The following is a 6,000-nucleotide window of genomic DNA, read 5'->3' as shown; positions in this document are numbered from 1 at the left end:
TCGTGTCTCCTGCGATACCACCAGAGGCGGAAGGTCAGGCGGCTCCAACGCTGCCAGGAAAAGTCGTTTGGGTTGGAAAAAAACCCCTTTTGAAAATGCATCTTATCCCAGAACATAAACATGCCCTGTGCCACTGAAGGTGAGTGGCCTTGAAACCTCTCCTGCTTTTGTCAGACACCAAAGCCCTGCAGAGGTGCCCCAGGAGAAGCTCCAGTGCCTGGAGCTGCACCAGCCCTTGCCCCAAGCCGCAGCCCCTCAGGGGCCACCCCGTGGGCTCCCACACACTTTGACTTCACTCTTTGCTCCGCTTGCCCTGCCTCCTGGGACCGGCGGACCCCATAGCAGACAGCACATGCAGGGGCAGGGATGTTTCTATGGACTATATTTTTTTTTTCTGGATTTCTGCCTACGTTCTTGCATCTGCTTGCTTTTATTGTCCCACATTCCACAAACTTAAAGCACTTCCATATATAACAGAATTAATCCAGTTCATTGAAAATCACAATGAAGCTGACGATACCAAATGCTTCCACTTTGCACATCCTCCAATTCCCGACCCTCAGAAATGGCAAATTTAGTGAACCACCGAGGAGCCAGCAAAGCCTCCGTTGCAGCCCTGCTTTGCTGTTGGAGGGCAAAAGTCTTTTATTTAATGTACTTCCTTGATGGGTTTTGTTAACATCGCTCGTCTGGCACTACCCAGCCCTTGGGCAGAGCAGAGCCATGGGGTGGGGACCGGCAGGGAGCTCCACGAGAGCCACTGCCATCCTCGGAGCATCTCGGGGGCCAGCAATGCTCAGAGCAGGAACTTCCCGTGCAGAGATGGGATCAGGAGATGCTGCCAGCGCTCTCTGCCCGACGGAGAGAGCCAGCAGATGGGAACCCTCCTGCTCACCAGGGCTCGATTAGCTGTGGGTGATGAATCCCAGTTGCCTCGGAGAGATCATTTCCCCGTCTGAAAGACCAGCCACGGCTTTGAGGCCGCTTGCAGACGCGCAGCCATCCCTACCGTGGCACTGCCTGGCCCGGCTCAATGTGGTTTGTATTATCCTGTCCGGGCAGCTGGAGTTTGGAGGTAAGAGGACTGAAAAATATGTTATCCGCTAATTGCTATAATGCAGGCTATGGGCAGGAGGTAAGGAGTGAATCTGTACTCCACCAAATCGTAGGGAATAAATATTTGAAACACAGCACTGGGATTTTTTTCACCCTGTAATTTATATCAACAATAAAATGCAAGCAAAAAGATTTGTAGAAAATTTTAATAACAATAACAATAATAACAAATAATAACAACAACAACAACAACAACAACAACAACAACAACAACAACAATAATAATAATAATAATAATAATAATAATAATAATAATAATAATAATAATAATAATTTTGTCTCCATGTCTGGCAAATATCACTGAACGATAGAAAAGGGGGTATGAGATCTGCGGCTCGGCTGCTGGGCTCGGCTGTGGGACCGTGGGGTTTCTTGCCTGTGCTGGGGAAGGCGGCTGCTCTCACAAACCAGCCCGCAGATCTCTGGCGGTGGTTGCATGTGCGAACAAACCCGAGTCTGAAAACTATCTCAGTTTGTTTACTTTCGCAAAAATCAGGAACACATTGGGAATTATTTGCAAGACAAAAAGAAAAGCCGTAATTTATCAAGGACTTGATTCAACAAATAATATTAAATACCTTCTACTACCGGGACGCCTGCAAACCTCACGCTGGGATTTGACACTCGCCGGAGTTGAGGCTGCTGAAAGGAGCTCTCGGACAGTTTCTCAGTCATAAAGTTACGTAAAGCTTTAAGTTTAAAGGAAGAAAGTTAAATTAAAAGCCTGTAACGCCTTCTGGCTTGGCCTCTGTGCCTACAGTTGCCTCTCAGATCACCGCAATCAAGTGTGGTTGAAGGAAACCAGTGTTTTTTACTTTCAGCAGTTTGTTTCCCGTCTCTTGCATCTCGTCTTTTCCTCTGTGTCTGTTGGCCAGGTCCCCCTCCCCTCCTGCTGGAGGTTTAAAAGCAAGGAGGGGAACACACTATTGTTATTTATTGTTAAAGGCAAAAGAGACTGGCAAAAAAAAAAAAAAATCAAGGGGAAAGTATAATAACTGCAATCTTTTTAATTAAGATTTTTTTATATGTATTAATTTTTTAAATTAAAATAAGTGGGATTGAATTAAGGCTGCCTGTGAGTCTACTGCCTCATGTCATCAGAACAGTTGCATCCACGGCTTACAAAAACAAACGACAAAATATCCTGAGTGATAGTCCCACTATTCATCACGTGCTCGATTTTCCGCCTTCGGCTGGTTCGGGTCCGGTTGCAGTTTGTGCAAAGCCAGCACCGACACAAGCCTTGTGCACCCCTAGATTTGTCCAGCTCCGGAGAGATGCGGATGGCAAAGCCAATAACCGGTCCCAGTGATTATGTACCATTAAGGGAGGGGGTTCCCACTAGCTCTGGAAGGTGAAGTTGTGGTTCCCATCATCCAGCCACCTCCTGTCCTGTCTCGAATGTTTCTGCAAATAATTCAGAGAAAAGGTTAAAAGCAGCAACTTGTACAAAATAACCTCGCTGCTGGGAAAAAACCCCTTTCTGCTCTCGTTCCCATTGAATAGTCAATGTGAAATAGTGCACTTTCACACCGCAAGTAGCTTTGCAAACGGCTGATAGGTGGGTAGGAAGGACGGGGTCGTTCAGCGCCAGCCCTTCCACCCGGCTCCATCCTTCGGCAGAGGTTTAGAGGCAGCCAAGGAAACCGGTACCCGACCCCGGAGGTGCCTGCCGTGACTCTGAGGACAGTCTTCAGGTGTCCTAAGCACTTTTTCTCTCTTAGAGTGTGTATCCCTGCCCACTGCGGGGCCCGACCCCAGCAGGGAGATTTAGGAAGGATTTGTTGGAGGCAATAGAGGATATCCGGACTTTATGGTGTGGGATGTGCAAACTGTCTGAGGCATCCACCACCTCCAGCACCTGTTTCCGCGGGCTGCTGGTCGTGAGGAGGTGGACTTGCTTAGACTGAAGTAGCAAAAAGCCTCAGAAAAATATGTGAATCCAAGGCTCATCATGCAATACCACGTGTTCTATCACGTTGCATGACACATAACACGTTTATAATAGCATTATAAACAGGTTCTGATGGAAACTTCTTCCTCTCTGACCAGTGCTGGGTGGGCACCTCTCCGAAATCCAGGAGATTACTCCAGAAACGAATCCAAATTACCCCTAATGTCCCGGTACCTTTGAAACCACTGGGAGCTCTGGCACTGGTGTCTGGGCAGGCAGGGTTGTGCATTACATGAACAAAGGTATGGGAACCTGGCTCGTATGCGGAACACAAAGCACAAGTGAGCCAGCAGTAATTTCTTTGAGGATGAAATATTTCTTACCCCACTTGAGAAAAGCCCTACAGCAACAGGACAGGAGGAAGAAAGCCTTTGCAATTAACCCCAGCTCAAAAAGCCCACTGCAAATGAAGGAGTATTTTAAATTCCATTTAGAACTTTTTTTTTTTTTTAAAAAAAGGCATATCGGTTTACATTTATAATGTTGGTATCATCCAGTGCTTTAAATCAAATTATAGCTGTATCAGGCTGCTTAACAATGTTTCTTTTTAATTAAGTTTACTAGTCCCACATGCATTTTTTTAAAAAATAAATTAAACAAACTTAATTAAATTACACGAGAGGGGTTAGGTAAGACAGCAAAAACCCCAGCAATAATACAAGGACTGATAAATCCTTTTGGATATACTCACATTTTACACTTTTCCTAAACCCTGTAGCCTTCCAGACACCCCGATGAAGGTGGCATCCCCTGCCCGTGCCCCGCAGCACCGTACACGCACGGCGCTCTCCAGAGCCCTCTTACGCGTATAAGGCATTTACCTTCATATATGTTTTAAAATCCTGCTTTCACAGAGAGTTCAAACAGCTCGGGAGGCTCCTCGGAGATCTGAGCATCAATGAATTTCCATTAGTTTCCCTGCGTTGTAGAGGCACGAGCAGCGCATCAGGCTTAGGTGACAACCTGCCTGACCTGGGGACCCTCTTGTCCCGGCAGCGAGAGCTCCTGGGGGTCCCTGGGGCGTCACCCCCCAGCCTCAGTGCAAGGGAGGCCTTGGGGATTTCAACCGCCTTCGCCAGGAGCCAGAATCTGTCCCCGCGGGGTTTCGGTTTCATTTGACTAAGAAACGCCACCAAAGTCAGGGGTTTTGTGGTGGTGTTCGCTTTGCAGAAGCTCCCTGTTTTCATGGAAAGCAAAAGCGCTTGTGCTTTGCAGCAACCACCATGAGCAAGGCGACTGTGTTTTTACTGAGAAAATGTTAATTAAAAAGCACGGGACAAAGGGAAAGGAAGTGAAATGGTGATGGGCAGCGGAACGCATGGGCAGACCTGGAGGGATTTCTGCTTTGCTCGGCTCCTCCGAGCACAGACCCCGGAGAGAGGCTCTGTGAGCTCGGACAAGCTCCCGGGAGGGCGCCCGCAGCCAGGGCATCCCATCACCTGCATTTTTCTTGTGCAAACAGCACAATAATATCCAGAGTGTCTTTCTTTAAAAGATAAAAAGATCGCCGCGATGACGGCGGCTGGCACTAAGTGCAGCAGGGAAAGCCCCCGCGCTCGCACAGCGTCTTTCCAAGGAAGCATGAGATACCGCTGATAGCATCAGCCTGAATTTGCACCCTGGATAACCCACAGTCACGGTAAAATTACCGGGGATTTTTATGGGAGTTTAAATTGAATAATCTCATAGGGGAAGAGCAAAGCAGCAAATCCCCCTGTCTCCAGCCCCGCGGGAAGCACAACGATGGGAGCAGATGAGCGTAACGCCAAGTGCGGCCACTGAAAAGCCTCGCGGAGCTGTGGGGTCCCGACTGTCCCTTAGATGAATTTGCCACCCCCCCCACAAAGACAGACGGCCGTCACTGCTCACAGAGAACAGCCTTTCGGTCCTCTCCGCAATTCCCTCGACTCCGAGGGCTCTGCATCTGGGTCTGCAAGGATGAAGTCAGCCCCGGAGCCGCTACGGGCTGGAAATGATTTCACCGAGCTGCAATGCAGATGGATTAATTCCAGTACTGTAAAGTCAACATGGTTGAACACTGGCTACATCACAGTCTTCATTACTGTGGTCTGGATCGGGTTTTGATGAAGTAATTTCCCTTGGGTTTAGCACTTAGAAAACATATAGGGCGTTCTTCTTGGATTTGCCTGGAGAGCGGTGCCCCCCCCCCCGCCTTCACCCCAAATCGGCCTTTATCAGTTGCACATGGACCCCTGCGATTCGGAGGGGTTTCAAACGAGGCCCATATGGTCCGTGGCACACGATGCCCAAACAGTCGGACGCATGAAATGAGACGCAGTTTGGGTGCGTACGATGGATGTTATTAATAACAAATGATATAACACTCCGAGGCTGTATCTTCAAATGCGAGGAGACGTGGGATGAGTGCGGATTAGCAATTCCTCCATCCTCCGTCACCAGACTGACTCCTGAAGAGCTCAACGTTAGGTTTCGGTGCGCCCGACACCAGGAAGCCAACGCTCATCATCCTGCTCAATTTACAGTTTCCGAGACTTGAAGAGAGCCCTTCATGCAGAGTAGATGCTTACTTTGTCATTTTTTTTCTTAGCTATAAACTGTAATTGAATACTTGCCACGTGCGATTTGCTTCCTTGGGAAGCAGCTCTGCAAATGTGGCCGAGTTTTGCCTGGGCACCAGGTTCCGCTCCCGGCGTGGCATCTCTGAGATACCCTCCTGCATGAGCCGCCCCTCGAAAAGCAGCCGTGCCTCCTCCATTTGACACCAGGGCCTGCGTGAAAGATGATTTTAAAGGCTAATAATGGGGTCCCCCTGATCCAGCATTAATTCATTCCCTTCCAAACACCTCTTCCTATCACAGCTTGATGTTGAATGCCAGCACCCAGGTCCTGGCTTCCTGGAAGAGGGTGGAAAATGCTTTGGAGCAGGTGAAACTAAAGCTGCGCTTCAG

Source organism: Phalacrocorax aristotelis, chromosome 11 (assembly GCF_949628215.1).
Source record: "Phalacrocorax aristotelis chromosome 11, bGulAri2.1, whole genome shotgun sequence".
NCBI lineage: Eukaryota > Metazoa > Chordata > Aves > Suliformes > Phalacrocoracidae > Phalacrocorax > Phalacrocorax aristotelis.
Note: the sequence above shows the minus strand (reverse complement) of the source record.